Below are 15,771 nucleotides of genomic sequence, written 5' to 3'. Positions count from 1 at the left end.
TAGTGCATATTACAATATAACATAAAAACTAATTCATTATTATTTATTATTACTACTTCATTATTGATTTCTGCTGGTACTTTCTTAATGTGCAATTGCCTATTTTTCCACTGCTGTGTTTATAATTCTTATTACTATTTTCTTGTAATATTTTTTTTTTATATATACAGGGTGGGGAAGCAAAATTTACAATATTTTGAGGCAGGGGTTGAAAGACAGTGTATGACCAATTAGTTTATTGAAAGTCATGAGAATTTATTTGCTACAAGAAAATGTACATAATAGAAAATGTTTTTATTCTATGTGTCCTCCTTCTTTCTCAATAACTGCCTTCACACGCTTCCTGAAACTTGCGCAAGTGTTCCTCAAATATTCAGGTGACAACTTCTCCCATTCTTCTTTAATAGTATCTTCCAGACTTTCTCGTAATAGTTTTGCTCATAGTCATTCTCTTCTTTCCATTATAAACAGTCTTTATGGACACTCCAACTATTTTTGAAATCTCCTTTGGTGTGACGAGTGCACTCAGCAAATCACACACTCTTTGACGTTTGCTTTCCTGATTACTCATATGGGCAAAAGTTTCTGAAAAGGTATGGATAATAGCGTTAGGTATGATTATGACATCAATATATGTTTGGTTTCAAAACAACTGACGTAGTGCCTGCTGAGAAAAAACAACTAAATGTTCATTGTAAATTTTGCTTCCCCACCCTGTACATTCGTTGTACTGTTTCTGGAACCCTAATTTACTGACGGATCAATAAAGTTTTATTTTATCTATTCTATTCTATTCTATTCTATTCTATTCTATTCTAATCTAATCTATCCAGTCCAATCCACCTTTATTTGTAAAGCACTTTAAAACAACCGCAGTGGACCAAAGTGCTGTACAGAAGAATAATTAAAACCAAAACAAAAGAATAAAATACAGAATAGATTAAAAGACATAGAACTGTACAATAAAGAAAAATGTGCTGTACAAAAGAATAAATAAAACCCAAATTAAAAAAAATAAAATACAGGAATAGATTAAAAAGAAAACATAAAAAGACATAAAATTAAAAACAACAAAAAAAATCTAATCTAATCGACAGTTTCCAGGTTCAGTGATCTAGGAGGTTTGTGTGCTGGTTTTCCTTCTGTCTTTTCCTAAACTGAACCCGACTGCAGCTGGAACATGTCGTTAATGCGTGGTCTGTGTCTGCCTTCACCTGTGGACTTGGTCTCTGTTCTGCTGCTTCACCAACCAACGGCTGCACGCGTCACCTGGAAACGCCGCGTACTACGTCCTGATTGGCTCACACATCCTGCAGGTAAGTACATGAGGTCTGAGGTGAACAGAGGAAACATCTGCACATGAAGACACGCTGACAGATTTATTTCCAAATACATTCTATGTGCTGAAGACAGACTGTTTTCTGTTGTTTATCCGTGGGTTCTGGGTTCAGGTCTGATCCACCATCACATTCAGCCTCATGGATCTACTGCATCTATTAACCAGGAAAGCCTTCAGACTGAGACCAGGACAACAAACAACTATCTGTGGCATGAATACACTTCAGGGATGTCAAAGTCATGGTAGTTCAGGTTCCACATTCACATGATCTAAAGGAAAATACTAACATAATAACCTACAAATAATGACCATTTTTTTTGTCTTTGTTTTAGTGCAAAAAAGTTTAATTACGGAATTATGAAATATTCTAAAAATGCTTACATTTACAAACTATCCTTTCAAGAAGAAAACGTAAATAATATAAACCTGAAACTTCTTCAGAAAAATAAGTGGAATTTTAACAATATTTTGCCTCAGTTTATCATTTGCTCATTACAAGTTACAGATCACAGTGGCTCTATAAACACACAAAATTTAAAAACAGGCAGAATATTGGTACAATTTGGAGGCTGGAGTTTGGATCTAACATGAGTCTGACACCTTTGACTGTTAATATCTTCAATGTAATGTTTGCACTGATGGGTAGGTCGGACCCTTTTGGCCCGTATGTTTGACACCCCTGCTATACTTCCATAAACAGGAAATCTGTGAGGCTGGATTTCTGTTGTTCACCTGACTGAGTTACATGAAAACACTGGAGAAAATCTACATCTGACCAAGTGTATTTTTCTCATTTCTAGTCAAAACATCTCATCACACTTAAAACAAGTGTTCAGAGAACGCAAACTTCCGCCAAGCACCCTGAATGGTGTGCATGTGTGGATCGGCTATTTCTTTTTAAATTAAACAGTTTGAAGGTTGTTCCATACAGCAGAAAAAGTTGAAGCTTGGTACCAGTCATGTGTATGTCCAATTAGATTCAATTCCAATCAATATTTGTTGAGTTATAATGAAAAATGTGTGGTAAATGGGGTTTTCAATGTTAAATGTAAATGTCCACAGAGTCCACATTCCACAGTGGATGTGGACAATTTTGTGCCAGATACAAGATATTGTTCTAAGCTACGGGTGGATCAAATTGGAGGCTAATCGGAGTTGTTTTGAATTTTTTATGAATTTTTGAAAATTGCTCAATGATGAGACACAGGAAAATTGTAGATGTTGTGACCTTGCTGTGACCTTGAACTTTGGCCTACTTGGCCCAACATTTAATGGGTTGGTCCCAGGGCCTAGGCCTATCTGTGGGGAAGATTTGGTAAAGATGGTTGGAATAGTTTTCCCGTAAAGTTGCTAACAAACAAACAAACACACATGCAAACAAACACACAAGGCAAAGTGATCACAACACCTCCTGGTGGAGGTAATCAGACAGAATCACCTAAAGAGTAACTTTTCAGTGAGATATATGAACTGATTTTTAGACAATAGATCTGGAAAATCTTAATTCAAGAAATCTTACCAAGATAATTTTGCTTGAATTAAGCAAAAGTCTGCCAATGGAACGAGTGAAAATTCTCTTGGTAAGATTTCTTGAATTAAGATTCTCCAGATCTATCGTCTATAAATCAGTTCTTCTATCTCACTGAAAAGTTCCTTTAGGTGATTCTGTCTGATTTTAAGTGTGATGAGACAGTTTGAGTAGAAATGAGACAAATACACGTGGTCAGATGTAGATTTTTTCCAGTCTAAAACTTCATTTGTTGTTTGACTCCAGGTCGAACCCCATCTGTTCTCATGGGTGAACACGTTAAACCCCCGTCGGTCACGTGGCGCAGACCTCCAGGTCCAGCGACGAGGCCAGACTCCTCCTCCTCATTATTTCAGCTGCCGGGTCATGAAGTCAGCATAACAGAGTCAACACAGCGACACTGAGCTGGATTAACACTGACAATGTGAGTGTGTGAGGTCTCGGACACGAAGGAATGAAAACAGAAGCACATGGGCTTCGACTGAACAGTCACAGTCTGTTCCAGTCGATGGAATTCTACCCAGAAACAGGACTGACGCGGCGCTGACGCCTTTGTTTTGTTGGTATTTTGTTGCTTTCATTGTTTGCAGAACTGGAGAATACATTAACCCTCCGGTATCGAGTCCATAGAGGCCCTTCCCAACACCGACAGTGTGTAATCTGTGCAGTACGGTACTAATGTCAACATGTTTTTCATAAAGTTTGTTTTGAACTTTTTTTACATTTTTTGTTTTTCATCAACTTGAGCCATAAACAAAAATGGGAAATACTCAATAACTGTCATATTTGTAACCCTTTAAATTCCATGCTTGTAATGTAAACACATTTTTGTATTTTTTGAACAGTAAAAGCTTTTTTTTTCCAATATTCTGCACAAAAATTGGATTACTTATTTTTTATTTCTTCATCCTGGCATATGTCAATGATTAACACTAACATTAATTAATGCATTATTATTATTTTTTGTGCGAGGTCAAATGTTAAATGCTAAAATGTGTGGGTGTGTATTTTTTACTCACTTGGTAGAAGGGTGTTAGTGCAGAAATTTAACACTGTTTATAATGTGCTGATTTTAGTGGATGGGTCAGAATTTTCAAAATCATGCAAAAATAACAACTTTTGAATTCTAATCTAAAACAAATTGTGAAAAATAATATGACCTTTTATAACATGAAGTGCAAAGTGTGCATAATATGCTCACCTGGATACCAGAAGGTTAAATGCAGACGTCCTGGAGCTCGAACAGTGTTTTACATTAAAGAAATATTTACTGATAAAAAAAAAATACACTGAAAGTAGACAAGAATATTTGAATAAACTGACATGAGCTTGTTCTGATGTGAATAAAGTCGATGCAGCGAGTTCAGATCATGTTCAGGTTTAATATCAGTGAAGAAACAGACGACGAGGAGAGTTTAGTCATTTACAGGTCAGAGGTCAGAGGTCAGGGGTCAGAGTTTATAGAAAACAGAGGAAGGGTCACAGGTGGGTCCGCGTGGTCACTTCTGTCCGAGCTGAGCGAGCTGTGGAGAGAGGTCAGAGGTCAGAGGTCAGAGGCAGTGAGTGGGACGGCCCCTTCCAGGAGGGCTGGGAAGCAGATGGGCGTGGCCTCACCTGTTTGATGAACTGGGCGGCGTTGAAGAGTTCACTGCAGCCGTAGATCACCTTCTTACCCTGTTTGGACTGAAAAACACACAGAGACCAGGAGTCACTGAGGAAAGACTGAAAACACTGAGGGTTTAACTCCAGTGTTTACGTCACGACTTAATATCATTTATGACATTTATTTATTATATCGTTAGGCTCAGAGCATAATGGCCTAACTCACACAAATGGACAAAAGTATGTGGACACATTGAATTCAGGTGTTTCTTTTCTAACAGGGGTCTGGGATCTAAAACATTAAGGACTAATGTCAGAATATAGTTTTATATTATGGGATAAATATCATATTGATTATTAATATTGATGTTTCTATGTCAGACCATCATGAACAGGTTCATCTTACAGCTGTAGACATGATGTGTCCCAATATTTATGTCCATATACTGTAGTTTAGAAACATCAATATTTCCTTAAAGTTTAATGGTAGATTTTTCTTCCTTAATGAGATGTGATGAAAGTAGATGGTTAGATGTAGAAGAAAATTATTATTTACAGTCAGAGCTTGAAAAACATTGTAGAAATTTAGAGGAAGAACATTTAAAATCTGTCATGGATAAAAAAAAAAAAAAATCAATATTGAAAGAAATTAAGTCCAAATCATCTCTGAGGCATTTTAGAAACGAGATAATAATTTAAGCCAAACTAACCAATGCAATGATATTTATCCCATAATATAAAACTATATTCTGACATTAATTATTGTTTTGTATCCCAGACCCCTGTGAGAAAAGAAACACCTGAATTCAACGTGTCCACATACTTTTGTCCATTTGTGTATGAGTTTGGTAATTATACTATGAGGCTAACGATATGAATATTTGTTTTGAATTAAAACTGCCTGATCTCTTGGATGTTGTTGAGCACATTAAAGTGGAATGTTTTTCTAGAGGATGTGAAACAGTTGAAGTTTTAACCTGTTAGTAAACATGACGCTGCCTGTTTTACATTTATGGGGTTGTTCCTCCTGATCATATGTGCATCGCTGTACGTCCACTCCTTTTATGTTCCATCACATTTCTAAATACGTGCTTATTTTGGACCATGTTATGCACTTGACCAGTTGAACAGTGAAGCTAATGCACAGTAGCGGATGTTTCCTGAAGTGATGAAGCTCTGACGGTCAGCTGATGAACCTGGGCGGGTCCTCCAGAAGCATCTCCACATTGAGGTTATTATCGTTAACGAAAACTAACGAAATGACGAAAACTAGAATTGTAATAACAGTTTTGTTATCTGAAATAAATAAAAACTATAATTAAAAGAAAAAAAAACATAACTAACTGAAAGTGTATTGTGTGTTTACAAAACTAACTAAAACGGGTTAAAATTATGGATAAAATTCCCTTCGTTTTTGTCTTTGTCAGTGTCAGATTGATACGAAATTGATTTATTTCCCTCAAGCAATTTTATCTGATGGCACCATACGATATTTAACAGTCCGTCACTTGTGGTTTCCAGTTGTCTTCTGGTCCCCACTCTACCTGGAAACATGGAGACTAAAGTTGGGACCATGGTTCTAATAGTTCTGGATTTTTTATTATTGTTTAGTTTTATTTAGTTTTGACTTTTTTTTCTCTAATTCTTTTTCTCTAGTTTTAATTAGTTTTTAGAGCAGGTTTGATAGTTTTTAATAGTTTTTGGGGTTTTTTTCTAAATGTTTAGTTTTAGTTTAGTTTTAGTATTAATTTCAGTTTTGTCGTATCTTTTCTCTTCTTCTCTGTCATATTCAGATAAATCCCAGACAGGACTCTGCTGCTTTCTCCCAACTTTAGTCTCCATGTTTCCAGGTAGAGTGGGGACCAGAAGACGACTGGAAACCACAAGTGAACACAAGTGACGGACCGTTAAATATCATATGGTGCCAACAGCTAAAATGGCTAGAGTGAAATAAATCAATTTCATATCAATCCGACATTGACAAGGACGAAAACGAAGGGAATTTTATCCATAATTTTTATACGTTTTAGTTAGTTTTGTAAACACACAATACAGTTTCAGTTAGTTATGTTTTTTCTTTTAATTACAGTTTTTATTTATTTCAGTTAACGAAACTGTTTTTACAATTCTAGTTTTCGTCATTTCGTTAGTTTTCGTTAACGATAATAACCTTGGTTGGGAGAAAGCAGCAGAGTCCTGTCTGGGATTTATTTGAATACGACGACAAAGAAGAGAAAAGATACAACAAAACTAAAACTAAACTAAAAACTAAGCATTTAAAAAAAAAATGAAAATAAAAATGAGCAAACCTGCTCTAAAAACGAATTAAAACCAACTGAATTAGAGAAAAAAAAAGTCAAACCTAAATAAAACTAAACTACAATGAAAAATCCAGAACTATTAGAACCTTGCTGAGCACACTCATGGTTTGAAGGTCAACTATCAGAACCCAGTGTGAACCTGTTCATCAGTTCAGTCTGTGAGCGGAACACCTGAACTGTCTGGAAACACTCTGGGTTTTACTGGGAGACACTGAGGTAGGCGCTCCTTCAGAAAAAAACCTGCTTCACCATTGTCATGGAAACGCCTCAGGGATACGGTACCTTGGCGTATTCCACCAGGTTCTGGTACTCAATGTAGTTTCCTCCTCCCACCACGAAAACGATGGCCTGAAACACAACGAGTCTGAGTGAGGAACCGACATTCACATCCATGTTCTACGTCTACTGGAAAGGCACTGGTTCGACCTTTGACCTCAGCTGGTCTGGAATATTTACTGTAACACACATGTCCAACGTCCGCCAGACACTCTGGTTTGATGTGCACTTTTTATTCATTTATTCTGTTTACTTTCAGTTCAGTCATGAATAATCAAAGTTTTAGTTGTTTGAGTTCTAGATTCAGAGTGGAAACACTTATTCATGTATATTTATTATGTTGAAAATATTTGTCTGTACAAATTGTACAAATTGCCGATCTAATTGTGTTTTAACCAGAATCAGAACCACAATCCTTCATTAATCCCAGAAGAAATTATTGTTTTACAGTCGCTCCATGCAAGTATAAGAAAAGTAGCAGGGAAAGAAATGATCAATACAACAAATATATATTATATATAGCTCTAAATATTAGAGCTGCAACTGATTAATCGATTAGGTGCTTGAAGCAAATGCAAAAACTCACGATTCGATTAATCCATTCGAACTGACTGAAGGGAAATATTCTATTGCAGTTTTCCTGAATTGAACCTTCTTTGTGTGTCACAATAAGTATCCGTGTGAAACACAACAGTGGAACCAATGTTTAACAGCAGAGAAATGAAGGAAACGAAGCTTTGATTCAGGAGAATTGTGGTTGAATGATTTTTTTGGATCACTGTGACTCGATTAATCGGTTGCAGCTCTACTAAATATATATATATATATATGTATAGTCTACTCTCGTTATACCGCCAACTTCCGTTCACGGCCAAATTGGCGGTATAGCGAAAATGGCGTTACAACGGGTTGCGTCCATAATGTGCATGTCTTTACTATATTATGTCTATGCTGCCTCCGTTAACCCGTTCTAATTGCGTTTCTAAATAAATCTTGAATATGTTATGTTGTAAGGCAGGGATCGGCAACCTTTAACACTCAAAGAGCCATTTCGACCCGGTTTCCACGCCGGTTTCCGCGGCGCACCTCGGAGGTGCCGCAGCGCGGCACTGGTGGTATAGCGGTCGGGAAATCAATGGTATAAGTGTTGTTTGTGCATGGAACTGGGCTGGTGGATGGCGATAGGCGGAAATGGCGGTAGCTAATGGAATAATGCATTGGGGATTTTTGTGCAATGGTTTTGGTCGGCGGTGAGCGAAAATGGCGGTATAACGGCGGGCGGTTTAACGAGAGCAGACTGTATATATATATATATATATATATATATATATATATATATATATATATATATATATATAAAACACTATTAAATAATAATAATAATAAATATAGAGCTTTATAAAAATGTATATATAGTTTGGTAGTATTGATCATTTCTTTGCTGCTCCTTTTTCTTATACATACATACACAGAACAACTGTAACACAATAATTTCCCCTTGGATTAATAAAGTGTTCTGGTTCTGATTCTGGTGAGGCTCATGTTGTGATATATCATGATATTGACTGAAAGACTGAAGTTAATGATGATGATGATGACCTGATGACACAGACACAGCAGGAACACTGTTCTGTCTTTTATCTGGAGGTGGAACCTGCCTTTAACGTCTCAACAGTTCCGTCATCAGTGTCTTTGGGTCAAAGACTGAAACACAGATGATCCCGGGTTCATTTCTACAGGTTCTACAGGACCTGGATGGATGGGGGTAATGGATCCGGTTTGATCATCCTGGTTTTAATCATATTCAGGTGAATCTGGTTCCTGCTTCATTAAACGTGTGAAAAGGTCAATATGCGGACGCTTTTCCATCTGAACAGTGAAGTAAAGTTCATTCTTTTAATAACGTCCCTCCAGATGTGAGTGTCATTATTGTTTTGTATCCCAGACCCCTGTTGGAAAAGAAACACCTGAATTCAAAGTGTCCACATACTTTTGTCCATTTGTGTATGAGTTAGGTTATTATGCTATGAGGCTAACGACATGTTTAGATGTAAACAGTGGGCGTGTCCCTGTTCCCTGTTGTGTATTTCCTCTTGCTCAGCTTTACTCTTTAGTCAGATTTATGTTTTCTTACACGGCCCCTAAACCCAGATGGGATCATAGGATTCATTCTAGCACAGGGGTCTCAAACATGTGGCCTGGGGGCCAAATGTGGCCCACCAAACGTTCCAATCCGGCCCCTGGGATGAATTTGCAAAGTGTAAAAATTCCACAGTCCAGGCTGTGGAACTCATTTTAGTTCAGGTTCCACATACAGACCAATATGATCTACAGTCAAATAATACCAGCAGAAGAACCCACAAGAAATAATAACTCCAGATTTTCTTCTCGGTTTCATGTGAAAAAAATAATATTACATTGTTTGTAAATAATGACAACTTCAAATGTTTGTCTTTGTTTTTAGTGCAAAAATAACATTAAATTATGAAATTATTTACATTTACAAACTATCCTGTAACAATAAAATGTGAATAACCGGAACAAATATGAACAACCTGAAATGTCTAAAGAAAATTCAGCACAATTTGAACTCTTTTCTTCCTGTTCCTCAGTGTTTAGTGTCTTTGTAGATCTGATCCATAATGCACAAGTAGAAATGATAAGTTGAGGCAGAATACTGTTAAATTTGCACTGATTTTTCTGAAGAAATTTCAGTTTTTTCAGGTTATCCACATTTTTTTTTGTTTGGTTAGGTTATAAAAGGAAGTTTTCATAATTTAATGGGGTTTTTTTGCACTAAAACAAAGACAAAAATTTGGAGTTGTCATTATTTATAGGTTATTTTGCTATTATTTGACTGGTCCGGTCCACTGCAGATCAAATCGGGCTGAATGTGGAACCTGAAAGAACATGAGTTTGAGAGCCCTGGTCTGGTGTGTTCTTTGGAGGGGTTTATAAGAGGCGACACTAAATCTAATGAAAACACAGAGACGAAACCTCAGTAATGATGTTGAAGAAAGAACAGCCTGATCAAACCTCTGCATTCACCGTGAATAACAGGTGATTCAGGCACCGTTTTAGATTAAAGACATTAAAGTTTAGTAAATACAAACATATTACAGCACGTTAGAAAGATTAGCTTATCTGTAACTGAGTCTGTGAGTTTATTTTACAGTATAACTGAGCAACGAAATAGAATTAGTGACAGAACCACCTGGATAGTGATGGAAGCTGATGGGACTAGTGCAGGGCTGTCAGACTCATTTTAGTTCAGGGGCCATATTTAGCCCAATTTGAGCTCAAGTGGGCCAGACCAGTAAAATAATGACTTAATAACTTATAAATAATGACAAATCCAAGTTTTTCTTTTTCTTTTACAACAAAAAAGAAAAAAAAAAAACAATTAAATTATGAAAATATTTACATTTTACAAAAAAGATGTGAATAACCTGAAAAAACTGAAATTTCATTTGAAAAATTAGTACAATTTTAACAATATTATGCCTGGACTTATTATTTATACATGTGCAATACACACAGTGTTCCATAAGCATTTGGTAACAGGCAGAATATTGTTAAAATTTTGGAGTTTGGAACTAAAATTTGAACAATTTCTACAATATTTCATCTGTTATTATTAATACAACTACAGATCACAGTGGATCCATTAATGGATAAAACATTTAGTAACAGGCAGAGTATTGTTCAAATTGCACATTTCGGGTTGTTCATCTTTGTTTATATTTATGTATTTATTTGTATTTTATTGTGAAAGAATAGTTTTGTAAATGTAAATATTTTCACAGTGTAATGTTTTTTGTTTTTTTTTCACTTAAATTTTTTCCACAATTTTTCACAAAGAAACTTTGTTGTTGTCATTATTTATGGGTTATTGTGTTGTTATTTTTACTGCAGATCACATTGGTCTGTATGTGGAACCTGAACCAAAATGATTTTTCACAACCTTGACTGTTCAGGTTCATTTTTGCACTTTCATCCTGCGGGTCAGAATGGAACCTTTGGCGGACCAGATTTGGCCCCCGGGCCGCATGTTTGAAACCTGTGGACTAGTGTAAGTAGATCAGGTTGGATTTTTGCTTCATACTAATAAAGTAAATGTTGTGAAACTAGAGGTTATTACCTTTAAATGAGGTGTCAGTCATTCATTTAGTCCCTGTCGTTCTTCAGTTCTAAGCTTTGGAACTTAGTAAATTCTACTATATAATGCATGTTTCGGCCCCGCCCCGTGTCTGTCCGTCCCATCGATGTCCGATCGATGTTGCAACACGCGACACAGGAGGGCGTTTGGGTGCAATGCCGCTGTTGCACCACAGCAGGGCGTTTTAGCCACGGGTACAATGCCGCTAGTAGGAATAAATTCACAAATTAGACAGAAGGAACAGGTTAAATGTGTCCTGATCAAGTATTTCTGTTGTTATTTTGTTCCGACAGTTGAAGCTGTTTTTACTCTAAATGTGTCCTTTTCTAATCTGAATGTCCTCAGTCAGATTCATGTATCAGAGCCTCAGGTCCAGTTAGTTTGACTCCAACACTGACCAGAACCTACAGGTTAAATCTGTATGTGAACGGGTCAGAACCACCACCACCATCATCATCATCATCAAAGTCCAGTGTCAGATAAAGCATCTGCTCCGTCTCCTCCAAACACATCACTCATTTGATCTAATCGACTTCCTGACGGATCAGTCGTTCATGGAACTCACCTCCTGGAATGGGTTCTTGTTTCTGGGAATGGAGCTGAAAAAAAAAACAACAAAAAAAAAAAAAAACACAACATGAGACATTCCTGAGCTTCCTGTCATTCAGCAGAGTCTGAGATTAACTGAAAGTTCACCTGCACTTGAACTAAACACACTGATCACAGACGATTATTATTGGTTATAATTGATTATCATTGATTATTATTGATTATTACAAGTTACCATTGGTTATTATTGGTTATTATTAGTAACTAATAATAACCAATAATAACCAATGATAACTGTTAGCATTGGTTATTATTGTTATCATTGGTTACTATTGGTTACTATTAGTTATCATTGGTTATTATTCACCATTATTAGTTATCATTCGTTATTGATTATCACTGGTTATCATTGGTTACTATTGGTTATTATTAGTTATCATTGGTTATTATTCACTATTATTAATTATCATTCGTTATTGATTATCACTGGTTATCATTGGTTACTATTGGTTATTATTAGTTATCACTGGTTATTATTCACTATTATTAGTTGTCATTGGTTATTGATTATCATTGGTTATCACTGGTTACTATTGGCTATTATTAGTTATCATTGTTATTGATTATTATTGGTTATCACTGGTTACTGTTGGTTATTATTAGTTATCATTGTTATTATTTGTTATTATTAGTTATCATTGGTTATTGATTATCACTGGTAATCATTAGTTATCATTGGTGATTATTGTTATCATTGGTTATTGTTGGTTATCTTTAGTTATTATTGGTTATCACTGATTATTATTGGTTATCATTGGTGATTAATATCATTGGTTATTAGTTATCATTGGTTATCATTGGTGATTATTGTTATCATTGGTTATTATTAGTAATCATTGGTTATTAATGGTTGTCATTGGTTATTATTGGTTATCACTGGTTATTGATCAGGAGGCTCATACCTCTCACTGCCTCGCAGCATCTTTGGGTCGAAGTATCGGTAGTCGTCAGTTTCCTGGAACAAACACAAGGATTTAAAGACTTCATAATTATATAAACATAGGGACTTCATTCACACTGTGACCAGCTAACCTGGATTATCTGAACCAGAACCAGAACCACCCATAGCACAAAGAGGTGGAGGAAAAATTATCTGCAGTAGCATCTGGGAGTGGAACAGAAAAGTCGTAAAAGTCTTGAAAAACAGGAATATGCTGAAGTTGGTTTTATATCTTTCGGTTTTGACCCAACAGCAGCATTTCTGCTTCATTTCGACCCAGACCCGTCCATGAACCAATCAGAGTTAAGTTCATATATCAATGACGACAACAGGATGGAGAAACATCCTTCACTTCAGTCGGACCAACCCCGACACGGATGGAAAAGGACTCCGATTGACCTGGACCCAGATGGACTAGGACCCAAATGGACCAGGAACCCTTTGTACCAGGACCCAAATGGATCTGAACCCAAATGGACAAGGATCCAAATGGACCAGGACCCAAATGGACTAGGACCCAAATGGACCTGGACCCAAATGGACTAGGAACCCTTTGGACCAGGACCCAAATGGACCTGAACCCAACTGGGCTAGGACCCAAATGGACCAGGAACCCTTTGGACCAGGACCCAAATGGACCGAGACCCTGATGGATCAGGACCCAGATGAACCAGGACCCAAATGGACTGAGACCCTGATGGATCAGGGCCCAAATGGACCGAGACCCTGATGGACCAGGACCCAGATGGCCCGCACAGCTCCTGTTTCATTTATTCTGGCAGATCCATGTGTTTACTTGACTGAAGACGGAGCAGGCCAATCACAGCTGTTTATCTGAGGAGGAGGATCTGATGTGATGCTGACAGACGCCTGTATAAACATCCAAGATGGCCGCCACTGATGTTGGCGCAGCTCCTGAATCTGTTATCGCGTCAGAGTTAAATGAACTGGACAGAATATTTTATCTTAAAAAACAAACAGCTGCACTTAAGGCCTTCGGCAAACACTCGTTCATGGTGGTTCTTTGATTCTTGGCTCTGATTGGCTGTAGATCTGTTCACTTCATCCAGATGCATTCTGGTCCAGAACATCTGATCATCACCACATTGAGAACAGGATAAAAGTGGATACAACCGGTCATATGTAGTCTGTTAACGTTCTCCAATATTATACATTTATGCCTGTTTGTTCTGATTGAACTCGCATGAAAATTATCCCAAAAATAAGATAATGTTAAGCATCTGCTTCAGGACTCGTCCCATCTGGACTCACTACTACTACTACTACTACTACTACCACCACCAATACTACTACTAATACTACTACTACTACTACTACTACTACTACTACTACTACCACCACCAATACTACTACTAGTACTACTACTACTACCACCACCAATACTACTACTACTACTAATACTACTACTACTACCACCAATACTACTACTACTACTGCTACTACTACTACTACTACTACTACTACCACCAATACTACTACTACTACTACTACTACTACCAATACTACTACTACTACTACTACTACCAATACTACTACTACTACTACTACTGCCACCTGTATATTCATGATCCCTCCTCTGTTTATTAAATGTCCATTAATTAAAGAAATCAACAAAGTACTAAAATAAAACAGATTTTTCCAATATAAAAACAATAATAAACAGTCTGTAAGAGGCTCCAGTTGAACCCAGCGATATCCCGTTGGTTTTTTCAGACCGTTGTGGTCATATTACCATCGAGTTGGCCATATTGTGGCTTAAAGCCTCTTCTTAGCGCCACCTACTGGACTGGAGAGGTAGTGCAGTTACTTTTACTGATATGAATACATTTTCCTGAACTTTTAAATGGAAACACAAACCACACAGAATAAGAGGAATTCATTGACCAGGTAAATAAATATCTGGAAATGTTGGTGAAAAAGCGGCTGACGTGCATTTGCGCTTTGGTGAAAAACCACAAATCTAATGTGGCCGTTTCCAGGGTTAAAATATGTGTTTTTTTCTGTATAAAAACTCTTTAATATTCATATTTTCGATCTGATTTGAATGAGTGCTTTTATTTAATCTGTGTCTGGGGTTAAAGGTCAGCACAGTGTCACCATTAACGTCGATAGTTGCAGCTGCAATAACACAACACAGACTCACTGACCAATCAGAATCGAGTACTGGACTATTGACGTGGTGCGTTCAGGTGACCTATTGGGTGGCATGGTGTATTCAGGTGACCTATTGGACAGCATGGTGCGTTCAGGTGACCTATTGGACAATGTGGTACATTCAGATGACCTATTGGATGGCGTGGTGCATTTAGGTGGCCTATTGGACAGCATGGTGCGTTCAGGTGACCTATTGGACAATGTGGTACATTCAGATGACCTATTGGATGGCGTGGTGCATTTAGGTGGCCTATTGGACAGCATGGTGCATTCAGGTGACCTATTGGACAGCGCGGTGCGTTCAGGTGACCTATTGGATGGCATGGTGCATTCAGGTGACCTATTGGACAGCGTGGTGCGTTCAGGTGACCTGGACGAGGCGCTGGTCTTCACTCAGCGCTCCGACATCACAGAGGAGGGTTTACTGGAAGACGAGGCCGGTTTATGGAAATATTTAACTATTCGCACACAGACACACACACAGACACAGACACACACACACACACAGACACACACACACACACACAGTCAGAGGACCATCTGATAGAAGGAGAATGTGCTCTTCTGTGTCTTTCATCCTCGTCCCAGTCCTGTCTGTCTCTGTCTCTGCATCAACAACAGCAGCTTTGTTAGACTGATGTAACTGCAGACGCTGAGAAACCTGCACACACACAGGGTCTGTGTGTGTCTGTGTGTGTGTCTGTGTGTGTGTGTGTGTCTGTGTGTGTGTCTGTGTGAGTCTGTGTGTGTCTATGTGAGTCCATGTGTGACTGTGTGTGTCCGTGTGAGTCTGTGTGTGTCCGTGTGAGTCTGTGTGTGACT

General features: G+C 37.5%; 2 pseudogenes; both read right to left on the bottom strand.

The window, feature by feature from the left end:
• The window catches only part of LOC115413264 (cochlin-like), a 42,787-nt pseudogene extending 41,196 nt beyond the window's left edge, over positions 1-1,591 (bottom strand).
• Positions 1,592-4,229: 2,638 nt separating this feature from the next.
• The window catches only part of LOC115414144 (sec1 family domain-containing protein 1-like), a 48,273-nt pseudogene continuing 36,731 nt past the window's right edge, over positions 4,230-15,771 (bottom strand).

The sequence above is a fragment of the Sphaeramia orbicularis genome, chromosome 22 (assembly GCF_902148855.1).
Source record: "Sphaeramia orbicularis chromosome 22, fSphaOr1.1, whole genome shotgun sequence".
NCBI lineage: Eukaryota > Metazoa > Chordata > Actinopteri > Kurtiformes > Apogonidae > Sphaeramia > Sphaeramia orbicularis.
Note: the sequence above shows the minus strand (reverse complement) of the source record. Positions and strands in the feature narration are given on the sequence as shown.